The following is a 14,644-nucleotide window of genomic DNA, read 5'->3' as shown; positions in this document are numbered from 1 at the left end:
GCTTAGGCATTCCAAATTTCGGTTAACCAAAGCTTCCCCTCTTTTTTTATCGCGGTTGAGTTCCCTTGAGTGCAGTTTATTTCTCTGCTCGGTCACTTTGTCGGTGGTTTGATTAAAAACAAACAACGAGAAATGACTATAATTTGTCACTTTGATTGGATGGAGGTTTGCGAGCGTTCCGACCGACCTCCACGTTGCCGCGTCTTGGAAAAAATCACAAGTTTCTCTGCGAAGTTCCGCGAATAAGTAGATTTTACCGCACCGGTTGGCAACCTCGTGATTGTAACGCTGTTGACAACGTTCAATCCACCGTCAATCGCATAATTATCGACGAAGAAAAATTAGCGCTCACTCAAAATCCGGTAATATTTCAGTGCAAATATTGTCTCACGTGTTCGGAGCTCAAGCCTTTAGCAAATTAAAAGCGGCGAGCAGCGTTTTTCTGAGCGTTTGCTTTTTTCTGCTGAGAAAAAATGCCGTATAAACCTCCTTGCGATGCCAAGTCTCCTCCAATAATTAGAAATTTTCTGGACATTTTTTGAATAATTTTTTGTTGTTGAGATTTTCGGAATGTTTACTTGGCACTAACACATTATTGAAAATTTCAAAGAGACATATTCACGTCTTTTCTCCTTTCTTCATAATAAATGTTCATCGGAAGAAATTTAGCAACATCTAAATGTTTATACAACGTTTTCCCATAGCATGGCAGCGTCTTTCCTACCTGATTATTTGTCTAAGGATTACTTTCTTACTTTATTAGACACTGGGAAATTTGTTTTAAATCTTGAGTAAATTTTCATATCCCGACGAAAAAGGAAAAGATTAGAACAAATAAAACGCTACTTAAATATGTTTAAATTAAAATCGACCTAGGAGCTGTTTCGATCTACAACTGAGCACAATACACTCATTAAAATATACTACTGGGACAAGATAGACTGCTTTTATCACAAAGCACACGTCAAATTCAATCAAACGATTTCATCTGTACCTGGAACAAATTACCACGCGACAATTAACGACCTCATCGATAAAAATTTACTTGATGATAAGCAATTTCTTGACTGACCTAACACGTGTTTTAATGACAAACACAGTTTTTTCTCTCAATGACGAGCCCGAAAATATTCAGTATGGTTGGACTAGATGGGTAAAGAAGTTCATGAAAGATGATACGACAAAATCAGCGTCTGAGTTACGCGCGGTGGTATCGAAACGTATTGAAGGCGATTTTGGTGGCGGCGCAACGCTAGTGAGGTTGCACCTACTGCTTCGAGAGTAAAATGTACATTTATTTTCCTTTGTCAACGCGGTCTTTATGCATGCATAAAATCTTATTTCTGATATGGTCATTCACCTTCAATTTTATGTGAAATCTGCGGACGATTTTTAAAAATGTCAGTATTTACTGCTTTTTAAAAAAGAACGTATTTTTGAGACTTCTTATGCCTTTAACGTCATTCTAAGGAGATTTTACTTTAAAACAATCGGTCGGTCTGGTTATTTACACATATTTAATTGAAATCTCTCTCTCGAATTAGTATCCTACGCGTGCCTTTCACCGTAGATGATAGCAAATACATCCAAAACAACGATCAAACGGTTATTTCAACGGGTTATTTGAAGTGGGGCGTAGCCACCAATTTTTCAGAAATTGAGTTTTTGACAGAAAAATGTTCTTCGAGTGGGGATGCATTTAACTACTAATCAATTCTATCTAAACTGTTCTTTGAATGTCTTGTTTACCATAATAGTATCTCTTTGAGTGGAAAAAGGGCGTAATTTCCCAGCATTCTTTCCCAGCGCAGAGTGCCTCCTTATGATAAAAACCTTGAATCGATGGCCGAAAGGCTAAACCACGTACCTCCGGTTGCGACATTGCGGACTTCCTGTCATAGTTTATTTTTGGCGCGTATACGTAGTATACCGCCTTTGCGATCGTTTCGAACCCTGCTCGATACAATAACCGAGTCCCTTAGTTCCTTACCGAAAAGTGACTACCGCGAACTTCTGAGATTTTCCAAAGCGTGTAAAAAGTTTATTTATCCGTCAATAATTATGATTTAAAGTTGTTTCTCATTCTGGGGCTCGCTAGTTTATGTACAGTGAATACCAAGAGTCTACGTTACTTGGTTTTTTTTAAAAAAAGCCTAAGAGTACGACGCGCTGATTTAAAATATGCATATATAAGCGGAAGCAAGCGAACTGATTCGAGGATGGCTGACCAGTTCGGCACTCCTTGAATGAGAATTTCACTCACTCCGTTTTGTTCAAAACGTTGCTTTGACATATCTCAACACCACTGTTATCCTTTTCAAAAGTTGGTACTCCTTGCTCTGATAGCCGGGGCCAGCAGGATAGTGGTAAGTGCAATCTGTGATGAGCCTCGAGACTCATTAGACCATTTGCTAAACGTGGCTCATACAGGAGTCCACTCAGCCCTCTCTTCCCCACGCTCCTAATCACTGCGTCGGCGTCACGGAGAACAATGGGCCTTGGTGGGCCGCCTTGGGTCCCAACGCGGCCGATACCCGTACCCCAATTACTCACGCTTCATTAACCATTTCACCGTCACGCTAGGATTCATCCAATTTTCAAAAAAAATTGTTTCGCGTGTATTTAGCAATTTTTTCCTTACTCTCCGTTAAAACACAAATAAAAAGAGACCTCATTCATAAAAATCGGCCGAATAGAAGAGAAGTTACAGTAATGGAAATCCGAAGAAATCAACAAAACCTCGACTTCTCGATACGAAAAATAAAATGAAGGGGAAAAAAAGAAAGTATAAATTACAATTAAATAAAATTGACCTCAGAATTTGACAAGCAATTCATTTATATACCTAACGCTGAAAAAACTGGAAGAAATTACAAAAAATTCGCCTCTTGCAAGGGGCTTCTTTGTAAGAATTTTGACCTGAAGACAACGGTCGAATAACAGCAGTACTCCATACAATACGCGGTGTGCCTGAACGAGTTAAACATTTTTTTACACGTCCAAATCGAAAAATCTTTATATTTTTAACTACAATGTCTCTTGAATCGTTTAAGCCAAAAAAAAAAAAAAAAAAAATTCCGTCGAGATTCTGGAACGTAAAGGCGCTTTAAAAGTATTCTGGGGCTATAATAGCTAAATCACCGGTAGTAAATCCCGTTATATTATTAAAAAGAAATTGACTCCATGGTTTTATTCCTTAGTTTCTTGAATACGATTATTTTAAGCACTTAAACATTTATACCACCAATTTTAGCCATGGGGTGATTTCCTGAGAGCCGATAATATCACGAATTTCTCATAGATCCCTTCAACAGTAGCTTGCTTTTTTGGCAGCCGATTCGGCCATCGAACCGGAGTTTAAATGGAAGCTGATAATAACCCAAAGCTCTGAGAAAAATTTTGAGATGAGTATAAGAACGGTTTGTTGTAAGTAACGAGGAGAGGAGGGCAAAGTGGCTAAAATCCAATCTAATTTTTACAGTTTTTCTGTCGAATTAATGTTGCCGCGGGCTTCTGACTGTGTCCACACATAGTTTCTGTTCAGCATATAAATACATAAGTATTTACACACGTAGAATCTAATTTTCACGTCGGGGAGTCGACATATTTTGATTTTTTCGATTTTATCCGGAAAATTGATGGTTTTTCGGGATTGAAATTATTATTGTTTCATGAAAAATAAATGCACCCAAAATGACTATAGCATATTGATTTTTACACATTTGCACTCACGAAATTGGTTGGTAAATTCAACGAGTGGGTGCATCGACCTGGTATATCAAGTTTCTGCAATTTTTTACGGCAAATCAGTAGATTTTCGGGATGTAGATTGCTTACTTTCAATTCATGAATGAATAAAGCAACGACATGGTTGAAATTGCATTTATATCGAGTCAATTTCTTTTCAATAATATAACGGGATTTTTACTACCGGTGATTTGGGTATTTTAGCCCCAAAATACCTTTAAATCGACTTTATCTTCTAGGAGTTAGACAGAATTTTTCCTTTCTTCGCTTAAATTATTCCGTAGCACTTTTCTTCAAGAATCTGATAAGATTTTGCTTGAGGCAGATCAAAAAACTTAAATTCGATCGAATAGCTTTCTACTTTCACAGTACACGGTCTCGTTAAGGTGCGTCTTTGACCTCGCAGTGTTGGATCGTGAATTCTCTTGTTGTGCTGTTTGCCTATTTTGAAATCTCTGTAAATAGAAACTAAAGGGGTTGATATGTGCGAGTTAATGACGCGCCTTATCAACACATTGTGTTGGAGTTCACTGCTTGTTTTTTTTTTTTTTGAGAACTGGTCAACTTAGTATCTTGCAAACTTTCATGATTTTCCGTAGAATATTCCGTAGACATGTCAAGCTATGTAGTTGATTTGTTTTTCCTCGAAAAAATAAAAAATGAGCAGGGATTTCGATACTCAGTGATGGAGATGCACTTTAGCTATCGATATTATTGTCATTGAAATCGGATGTCATTTGGACTCCATTTTGCAATTTAGAACTATAAATTCTGGCTCTTCTAGAAAAAACACTTATGTGCATAGGGAAACGAATGGCAGATACTTTGTTTTTAAACCGGGCTAGAATTTATAGTTCCAAATTGCAAAATGTAGTCCATTTGGCTGTCACATTATAACTAAAAGTAGCAGTAGTGGGCAGTCTAGTGGACGAGGGCTGTATCCGCCAAAGTTTTAATATCTTTTTAAATTCTTGCCCACTAGAAGATTCGTTCATTTTTTTCAAAAAGAATGCTCAGGAATGCCGAAAAAACCAAGATTTCTAATCGCGCCTCGAAACAAAACACTCGTCGGTTACGTTTTTTTTCAAATCAGCCGTTCAATTTGTCCTCACGATCGCATCATTAGTCCCAGTCTCTTCGATTAGGATGTCTAATGTTCTCGCAAAGATAAAAACAATTTCAACCGAGCTAAAGACGCAACCAACTCGATCGGAACGACGAAAAAAACCAAGACATAAAAAACGAGGAACAAAAAAAAAAAAAAGAAATCCCCTAAAACGGCGAAAGGAAGGGCGTCTTGTCGGTCGCTCAGTGTATACAAATTGCATTCGAATGCGGCGGAATATCTCCCGGTTATTAAACCCGAGTTGGGGAAGAATTTTAATATAGCCGGCGGCCGGGGGGAGGGGGTGGGGGGCGGGGAGCCCTTAAGAATCCGTTATGGCTCTCGGTCCGCCGAGCAGAGACAAATATTTCGATCTACTGCGACGTTGGTTGCCCGCAGAACGGCACATGGACCATTTACCCCACCCTGATTAGTTTCCGATAATCAATGGAATGACTTGTGGTAAATTGCGTGCCCGAGGGAGGGAGGGGAGGACGCCTTGTATTTTCAATTAAAAGTTAGCTCCTTAAACTTTTCTTCCTTCTCGGCTTCGCCGGGTCGGCCTAGCGCCGCGAGGCGGCGTTTTCCGCTTTCCTTTCCGTAGTTTCCTTATAGGTTATTCGGTCCCGCACCACACAAATAATATAATGTATTATGTTATAAAATAATATAACTCTCAATCGTATAAGTTTTAAGCCTATTCTATCGATTGTGAGGTTGAACGATGTCGACAGTGAGCTCCCGAAGTATGTGCCTCGTTTGCTATGTTTTAAAAGCTTTGCTCTCATTTACTTTTTCTCGGGGTGAAAAAAATCAAAATTATTCATTGAAGTTTTTTCAGAAATTGCTTCGGACAAGGAAGAGAATTTATAAAAGTTATGCAGAAGTTTTTTCATAAAATTGCAGAAAAAGCAATTCTTGGCTTATGATTTTACAGAGCTGAAAACGGAAATTTTCAAGAAATTCACCCAAAAGTTTCCTTTCTTAACTGTGCGTTCGCAATAGGGATTCTAAAATTCCGCAACTGAGAAATACCCTTTCTGTACACAACGCCTCAATTAAATCGGTCAGCTTTGTACCTAAGGCCTGGATACACGTTCAAATTTCCGTCAATTTCCGATCAAAATGATGACAAAAATGGCGGTCGAGAGTAATCTAAATTTTTACTTAAAATTAATTAAAACAGATTGGTGATTAAAATAAGCTTGAAACCAGCACGATTGTGTGGAAATCAGATGAAGAAGAAATCAAACGGATGAGACCCACAGTTTCATCATCTACTATTTGATCGAAAATTGATGGAAATTTGAGCGTGTATCAACACTGGTAAAAAAAACCTCTTGGTTCAAGAGTGCAGTTTCTTGTCGCCGGATTTAAGAGTCTGGACTCTTGTTTCAATGCAAAATCCGCTTGAATCAATGCAAAATCCGCTTGAACCAAGAGTTCAAGACTCTTATATCCAGCGACAAGAAACTGCACTCTTAACTCAATGCAATGGGGCATTGGTCCAAGAGGTTTTTTTCACCAGTGAGGCCTGTAGAATCAGTTAATTCGATTTTTTGCTTTAACTTCGTACTTTTTTTTTTAAATTAGATAGATAGATTTTTTTAATTATTAGAATAAACATTAAAAATATGTTTACCCATTTTAGAGCCAAAAAACCCCTCGCAGACCGTGAATCTCGCGATTTTGACTAATTCTAACGGTGAGAATGCGGTGCAATCCCGAAAGGCGCCGCCTCGTATTTCTCGTGGAGAAGTTGGGGATAACTCTGGAAGAAACTTGACGGTGAGCGGGTCCCGGAGCCGACGGGCTAAGTCCGTATCGGCTAATAAGCCTCTCTCGGCTTCGGCTCCGTCGGCTGAGGCGGAAGACTCTCCTTCCTCCCTCTATCGGCCGTTGATTCAATTATCGCGTCTGATTTTGATCTGTGATAACACGAGCGGATATTAAGTCAAGTTTTACACACCTCGTAAATACCCCTCGTGCCGGCGTCCACCGTTGCCGGATTCACTAAATAAGGTGGTTTCGTACTAAAGTACTTACCTATAGTGAGAAAGTATGGACTAGAGTACCTTTATAGGGAGAGTATGGACAACTCGGTTTATGCAGCTCTTAGGGCCCAAAAGGGCGACAACGTGGAAAACGAAAATCACAAGAAAAGTGCCGCTGCCAACCTATGTATTTGAGAGATTAATCAATAGGGCCGACAGAGCATTGTGAACAAGCGTTTTTTAGGATTATAACATAGAAACTGAAAAAATGTGTGCAAAATCTGAGTTTTATGCGTGCTTTTATAATTTTTGATTCCCAACAAACAAGGACCCCAAACTTCGGCTTGTTTGCAAAACGAAAATGCCAACACATTGTTGAACATCTGCCATGTAGGCAAGTCAACAGATTAATGTTGAAGTCCCGAAAGTATAAGCTTACACCATTGCCGAGATTACCTTTATAGGGAGAGCATAGACAACTTGATTTATGTAGCTCTTAGGGCCCAAAAGGGCGACAACATGAAAAACGAAAATCACTGGGAAAGTGCCGCTGCCAAGCTATGCATTTGAAATTTTAATCAATAGGGCCGGCAGCGCATTGTAAACAAACGTTTTTAAGAATTAAGACTTAGAAACTGAGAAAATATATGCAAAATCTAAGTTTTACGCGTGCTTAAATAGTTTTTGATCGGTGTACCTACTCTCGGAATTTAAATTAGTACCACTGGATAATTCGAGTTCAAAGGTTGGCTGCCTTTTTGGGCCCTAAGAGGTATGACCTGATCAAAAACACGTAATTCCCCGGTCCATTCTAGATTATAATATTTGCAATCGGTGAAAATGTAATCTGTATTCCCGTTTGTGACACTCTAGAGACCAAAAATACGGAACGAATCAGAGATGGATTTACATTGTCTTAACTCTCAGTATAAATGGACTCTGGGTCATCGTGGTTTGGAATTCGAATCTGAAAAGTTGCAGCAGCATTATTCTAGTATTTTTCGTGTTATGGAGAATTATTGGGTTGTCTTCCTGACCCTGAGAGCTTTGTATTTCAACATGTCTGTACTTTTCCCATATAAGTACTCTAATATTGCGTAGATCGTTAGCGCAGGGACCCTGAAATATATCGTCTCTGTACCTGGCAAAGGCGCTGTCCCAGTGTCTCATCCCATTGGGACTGGTATCAAGGGCTCGCTCTCCTGTTTTCCTACCTCGGCGATGCCGGTCTCTATCGGTTTCCGGGAACTGGGAGCTGGGAATCAGTGTTAATGAACGTCCCTGATCGCGGCTTTGACGAGGGTAAATTAAGTTGCGGAGCCGCAGTTCCGCCGGAGCCGGTAGTCGAGGTGGCTCCCGTAAATCACTTAATAACTGATACGACCGCTTTAATTTACGTCCATCGGAAATTAACCCGCAGCTCGTCGTGAAAGATTTCGGATGAGCATAATTCCGCCGTACTAAGGAAGAACGCCGTATGAACATTCAATAGTTGCCAAATTTCCTCTAATAAAATGCTTGTTTTTGAGGAACTCTGCGGATATTTTTCCTTCGAATTTTCAGGAACTTTTGGTGAAACTGCGAACAAAATTATCTGAAAAATTTGAAGGAAAATATCCACAAATTTACCAGGAAATTCGAGTTTTATCAAAGAAAATTTGGCAACGCCTGAAGGTTTATACGGCGTTTTCCCCTAGCACGACAGAATTCCAGCGTCGCTCGTTGGGCAAACGGAACGCGTCATGACGCCTCGTTGGGTTTGGGTTTGGGATTGTAGGTTTTAATACTTCCGATATATTTCTCTTTCAAGAATTTTTTTTGTGTATGTGTGAGTCGCACAAGAAGAGTTTAGAATTCCAAGAGAAACTCAGACCGGTAGAAACATTTTGTCTAACAATAAAACTGCATAAGAACAATTTGGAAGAAATGGACCACTAGACAAGTCAGCATTCTGATACATGCTTCTTCACCAAAATTTCACTTAAAACTCGGTGCGCATAACGTAAAATTACCGAAATCAACTCCTTCCGAAGATATTTAATGATTCTTGGTGCGTGAATTGAAACAACCCGCTCATGAAAACTCAATGCTTTACGTGATTTACATCGCGCGCTAAACGTTATCATGACAGTCTTTGTGATTAACAAATTTGGCAAGCTCAATCTTGACACTTTGGCTCAGCTATAGCAAATTATTTATAGCGTGAAAACCATATGGTGGGAAATGAACATTGCTCGATTGAGAAGCTTGCTGAAACCGTTGTAGTGCATAATTTGACTCACGTTGAGCTTTGAGTTTCTTGTGAGCGGACAGTTCAAATTCCTTGTAACCAATGTAAAATAAAAACGTTAATATCTTCGTTAGGAGTTGGTTTCAATAATTTTCGTTGCGCGAATCGTGTTTTACGTGAAATTCTGGTTCAGAAACATGTATCAGAATGCTAAAATTCGTACCTTGTCTAGTGGTCCATTGCGGGAAAGGAAACAAACTATATTTGGAAGCTTCAGTATGATATGAACGTATTTCTATCAAACGGAACTATAAGCATTGAGGCATGAACCCTGAGACCCATAAGAATACACGCAAAACAGGGCTCACGTCATAATGCACGTAGTTCCGTTTGATAGAAATACGTCCATATGTAACTCGTATAATCGCATACTGCCGCTTAAAGTAAAACCGCTATGGCTCCATCACGGATTTTGTCGATTCTCTCCAGACAAAATGTTTTATTACGGAGAAATGAACGGGTATTCATCCTCAAGAATTCTTAAATACCTGTGACTGAGAACTTAAAGTGAGAAAATGGATCAAAGTGAATATAGGTATTTCGTAAGAGAACATAATACCGAAAGAAAAATTCAAAATCTTGAATGAAGTTACGGTGCTTTTGCTATGGGCGGCAGCATATAACAGTATGTACAAAATATGTACAGTAACAGCAGTATGTACGAATCTGTTTCGCATATCCTTCAATGTACCTGCAAGATTTTGATTCTATCTGAATTTAATTTCCTTTTCATTAACTGTTCACTTTTTATCGTTTGATTCGCAAATCCCTGGATTCTCAAACATAGACAATTTCTTCAAGAATACTTAAATCCCTCAGGGAGTAATAACTGATTCCACACATTTTGCAAAAACGTTGTTAATACCATTAACATCTCCTCATCATTTCAATTTTAAAAATCCACGTCTCTTAAAAAAAAGGGGAAAAAAGAAGAAAAAAATCCCACAAACAAATGAAATAACGAAGTCTGTCGAGCGTTTCTGACTTTACCACCCTGGAAAACTCGCTCTGACCGTGTGGAGACAGCTTAAAAGCTTCGGGCATGACGCCATGAGGGCGCGAAGGGCTCTTCAGCCCAGCCTCAACCCTTACGGACGATGGAGGCGGGGGTGGGGTCCGTCAGATTTGCGGGTGGGAAGCGATGATTGGAATTATCGCGAAAATTGAATTGAACACTGGAGCTTGGGGTCGGGCGCGATGGATTTTATAAATAATTCAATTTGTCGGCCGCGGACCGCAAGGTGCTTCATTTTCGGCGTGGCTCCTCATTAATTCATCCTCAAAGCGACGCTGCCTCGCTGCGCTGTTACCGAAAGAGCGGTAACGAGCAAATTTTCAAAATAGAGTTTCCGTCGAAATTCGGCTAATCTGATTCAAATGATCCGCGGCATGGAAAACGAATCATGAAAAAGCAGTATAGATGTGCTCGAGTATTGTCGGCATTCAACCCTCAGATACCAGGCCGGGTTGAATGGACTCGAGGCTTGCTGAAAAATCATTTTTTGCCCTTAGTTCACCACCCTAAAATTATGTCGTACCCCAAAATCACTTGAACTGCATGAGGAGGCCAGACCATGAATATGGTCCCGTGCTAATAAAGTCCCACACTGCCGTGCTAAGGAAGAATGCTGTTTAAACATTTGAGAGTTGCCAAATTTCCCCGGATATAACGTGTATTTTTGACGACATTTATACATATTTTTCCTTGAAATTTTCAGATATTTAGGATTCAATTGAGTACAAAATTATCTGAAATTGTTGGCAAAAATGTTTCAAAATTTTACCAGTAAATTCGTTTTTTAGTGAAAAAAAATCTGGCATCGTCTAAAGGTTCATACGGCGTTTCGCTTAGCACAGGTAAGGGTTGGGGTAGCGGTTGGGAACATATCTCCGGCCGCCGACAGGGTACGAAAGTTCCAATTTTTCCCAACAGGTCGGAGCGTTGCTACAAGTATACTAGCCAAATTGTGCGATTCTCGCGACATTTTCGAAAATTAGGTTTTCAAGTTATAAAAAAGCGTGTATTTTCAGAGAGTTTCCAAAATATAGGGGAGGTTCCAGAGGGGTTCTTATGCGCGCGAGATTTGGCAGCTCCTGTCGCGGGAAGCACTAATGAAAGAACTGGTGGCCGGCGGCTACTCCACACTTCCCGACGCGACGTCGAGGACTCGTTTTATAATGATGGGGGATGAATAACAATAACACCGGCAGATTGCCCGTTTGCCGCACAGTTGTTCCGGTTTTCCACGGTTACGACTCTGACACACTCTTCGGGATCCTCGAGAGAGAGTATGCACTAGAAAAAAAAGACCACATTGGATCTAGAATCCAGACTCTTGAAAACATCACTGGTAAAAAAAACCTCTTGGTTCAAGAGTGCAGTTTCTTGTCGCCGGATTTAAGAGTCTGGACTCTTGTTTCAAAGCAAAATCCGCTTGAATCAATGCAAAGTCCGCTTGAATCAATGCAGAATCCGCTTGAAACAATAGTTCAAGACTCTTAAATCCGGCGACAAGAAACTGCACTCTTAAGTCAATGCAATGCGGAATTGGTCCAAGAGGTTTTTTTTATTGACAAGAAAAAATACTAAAAATACTCGGATTTTTGCTTGAATCAAAACGAAATCCGCTTAAATGAAGAGGCTTGGTTCTTGATTTAAGCTAGATTCTGACTCAATCAAGAGTACTTTTTCTTGTCGATGTTTTTAAGAGTCTGGATTCTAGGTCCAATGTGTTTTTTTTCCCAGTGTGGGAATTTCAAAAAACTAAGCGCATTGAGCCCGAAAAGGGCAGCCATGCACGAAAAACACTAGAAAAATTATACTGCCAATTTTCAATACTGCCGTGCTCAGGAAGAACCCCGTGTAAACATTCGAGTGTTGCCACATTTCCTTCGATAAAATGTTTAGTTTTGAAGAAAGTTATGAATATTTTCCCTTGAAAATTTTAGGAATTTCAGGTGAAATTGCAAACATAATAATCCGAAAAATTGGAAGGAAGATGTTCATAAGTTTAACAGGAAATTTGTGTTTATTCAATTTGTTGCACTCATATCGGTCAGCTTTGAAGGGAATAGATTTGATTCACATGAATCACTTAACGCAGTGAAAATTGAAGCGCCTTCAATTCGAATGATACTTCTTGCTTTGCCGTTAGGTTAGTTTAGTTGCGTGACCTAACTTAAACCAACCTGACTCTGTTGCGACCGGTTTCCGAGCTTGGTGATTGATCAGAATCATCCTGCCGTGCTAAGGAAGAATGCCGCACGAACATTTGAAAGTTGCCAAATTTCCCTCGATAAAATGTTTCTTTTTGAGAGAGGTTCGACATATTTTTCCTTGAAATTTTCAGGAACTTTAGGTGAAATTGCAAACAAAATTATCTGAAAAATCGAGAGGAAAATATTCATGAGTTTACCAGAAAATTTGTGTTTTATCAAAGGAAATTTATTAACGCCTGAGGGTTCATACGGCGTTCTTCCTTAGCACGACAGTATAGTAGAACTTTCTATAGTTCTACAGTCCTCTAATCAGAACTGGCGTTTTGAATGTGCGCGGATGACAACTTACACAAACACACAGACATTCACCCTAGTATGATAGGCTCCGGTGGCGTGGCGTGCTTTGCGATAAATCCATAGATCTGTCATTCAAACCTATGGAAAAGGATCGATAAACAGGGTGTTCGCAGCGAACACCTTAATAATCGATTCTTTACCATAGCTTCACATGGAGAAATATCGATAATCGATTATTCACGCCACGCCACTGATAGGCTCGGGTCGGAGGATTCTTTACGTATTTCTGATGAGGACGCAATGGAAATCGGGAGCAGGAGCGAAGAAGCAAGGAAGAAAAAGACGGAGAGGAAAAAAAGAAGGACCAGTAAAAGTAAAGAGAAGGAGGAGAAGAGCTCTAGCAAAATTGGCTGCACAATAGTATTTTGGAACAGATTCCGGTTATGGTATTTCTTATTTATTCCTTGTTCCTCTACCCTTTTTTCATTTATTCTTCTTCTTCCTCTCCCTCCCCCTTTTCTTCTCGTCCGTTTTCTTCTCGTTTACCTACTGCATTTTAGCACACTAAAACCACAGTGAAATAACAACCTCGGAGATTCATTCATCTTCGTGTTCAAAAATTGGGATTTCTCTCTGTTCTGAGTAGTTTTTTTTCGTGAACATGAATGTATTGCATCGGGATACTTTATAATTTTAACGTTCACAAATTTTTCAAGAAGTAAAAGTCAGTTCTTAAGTTTATCTGGTACTGAGGATTTTTTTCAGAAACCTGACGCACAAGATTTCGATTCTTCCAGCTAAAAGATTCATAATCTGACTCTCTATCCCCCTGTTCACCTCGTAGAATTCCACCGTTATTTTTCTTGCCTGATCTCTCCAGAGACTGAGATCCCGTTTTCCTGGTGACGAATCGATCTGTATGAGTTAATTTTGACGCATTTCCTCGTCAGGGAAAAGGTACGCGACGCGTGACGACATTTACTGCCTAAAAGGTTGAGATGAAAAATTCGATGAGTGAAAAGGTTGACATTCGCGAGCAAGTTTATGTGCACGTATGCGTGACGCTGCGAGTCGTCAACACGTAACCCGTGCGAACGTCAAGAGAAAGAGCGGAAGAGACTCTCGAAGCTTGTGCGAGACTGTGCGGACGCCTTCATTTCTCTGTTGGCACAAAACGACGACACGGTGACAGGAATTACCGAAATAATCAGTGGAGATCTTAAATATTTAATCTTTGACCCAGAGATTCAAAACTTTCACAAATTCTCTCCACTGTGAGACGGATTCCGCCCTCCATTGAAGGTTGTACGAAGCTTTTCGACCAATCTCTTGGCCGTTCAGAGATAAGCTCCTCAGCGATCAGATCTGAATCTCTTTTTTGTAATAGCTCGTTTTGCCTCCTCTCTTTCCCCTCTCCTTTTCTTGTGACTCTCAAATTTACCCTTCGTGCATCCTCATTCATGGCTTACTTTACGTTGGGCTTCGGGTTATTCCAGTAGATAGGGTAGAAGATCCAGCTTTCTCCTAACATGATGACACGGCGCACTTACTTATAATTTTTTAAAGTTAATTTTTTGCTTGTAGTCGTTTCGTTACAGCCCTCTTGATTACATCAAAACTAACAGGTAGAAAGTACCCATTTTTTAACCCGCTCATGCACTACCTGGTTTTTGTTCTGATGGTACCAGGGCCTGGGAATACTCAAAGACTATGTAACGAATTTTTTCCAAACATTGTAAGAGCTCTGGATAACTTCGAGACCTTTCAAATTGAAAGTAATGATGCTGAAAGGAAGTATGTTGCACGGAAATCCTCTGCACACGCTTCCATTTAGCATAAATACGTCCTTTTAGAGCTTATATGGAAGAATAAACTGTCAAAAAGAGCCCCTCGTTGGAGGAACTACGAGATTTCGTTCAAATGTGGTCATTTATTATCAGCTCGCTTTGGCATCTTTGATGTAAAGATTATAAAGTCTTCATTATATTGCTG

At 39.8% G+C, this 14,644-nt stretch overlaps 1 protein-coding gene across 1 annotated transcript in view; it reads right to left on the bottom strand.

Annotated features, from left to right (window-relative positions):
- Positions 1 to 14,644, bottom strand: part of LOC109035266 (protein O-mannosyl-transferase TMTC4) — a 220,756-nt gene that overhangs the window by 108,555 nt on the left and 97,557 nt on the right. The gene's annotated exons all lie outside the window — the stretch shown is intronic.

This window comes from Bemisia tabaci, chromosome 7 (genome assembly GCF_918797505.1).
Source record: "Bemisia tabaci chromosome 7, PGI_BMITA_v3".
Lineage (NCBI taxonomy): Eukaryota > Metazoa > Arthropoda > Insecta > Hemiptera > Aleyrodidae > Bemisia > Bemisia tabaci.
The sequence above is the reverse complement of the archived record's forward strand: the minus strand, read 5'-3'. Positions and strand labels throughout refer to the sequence as shown.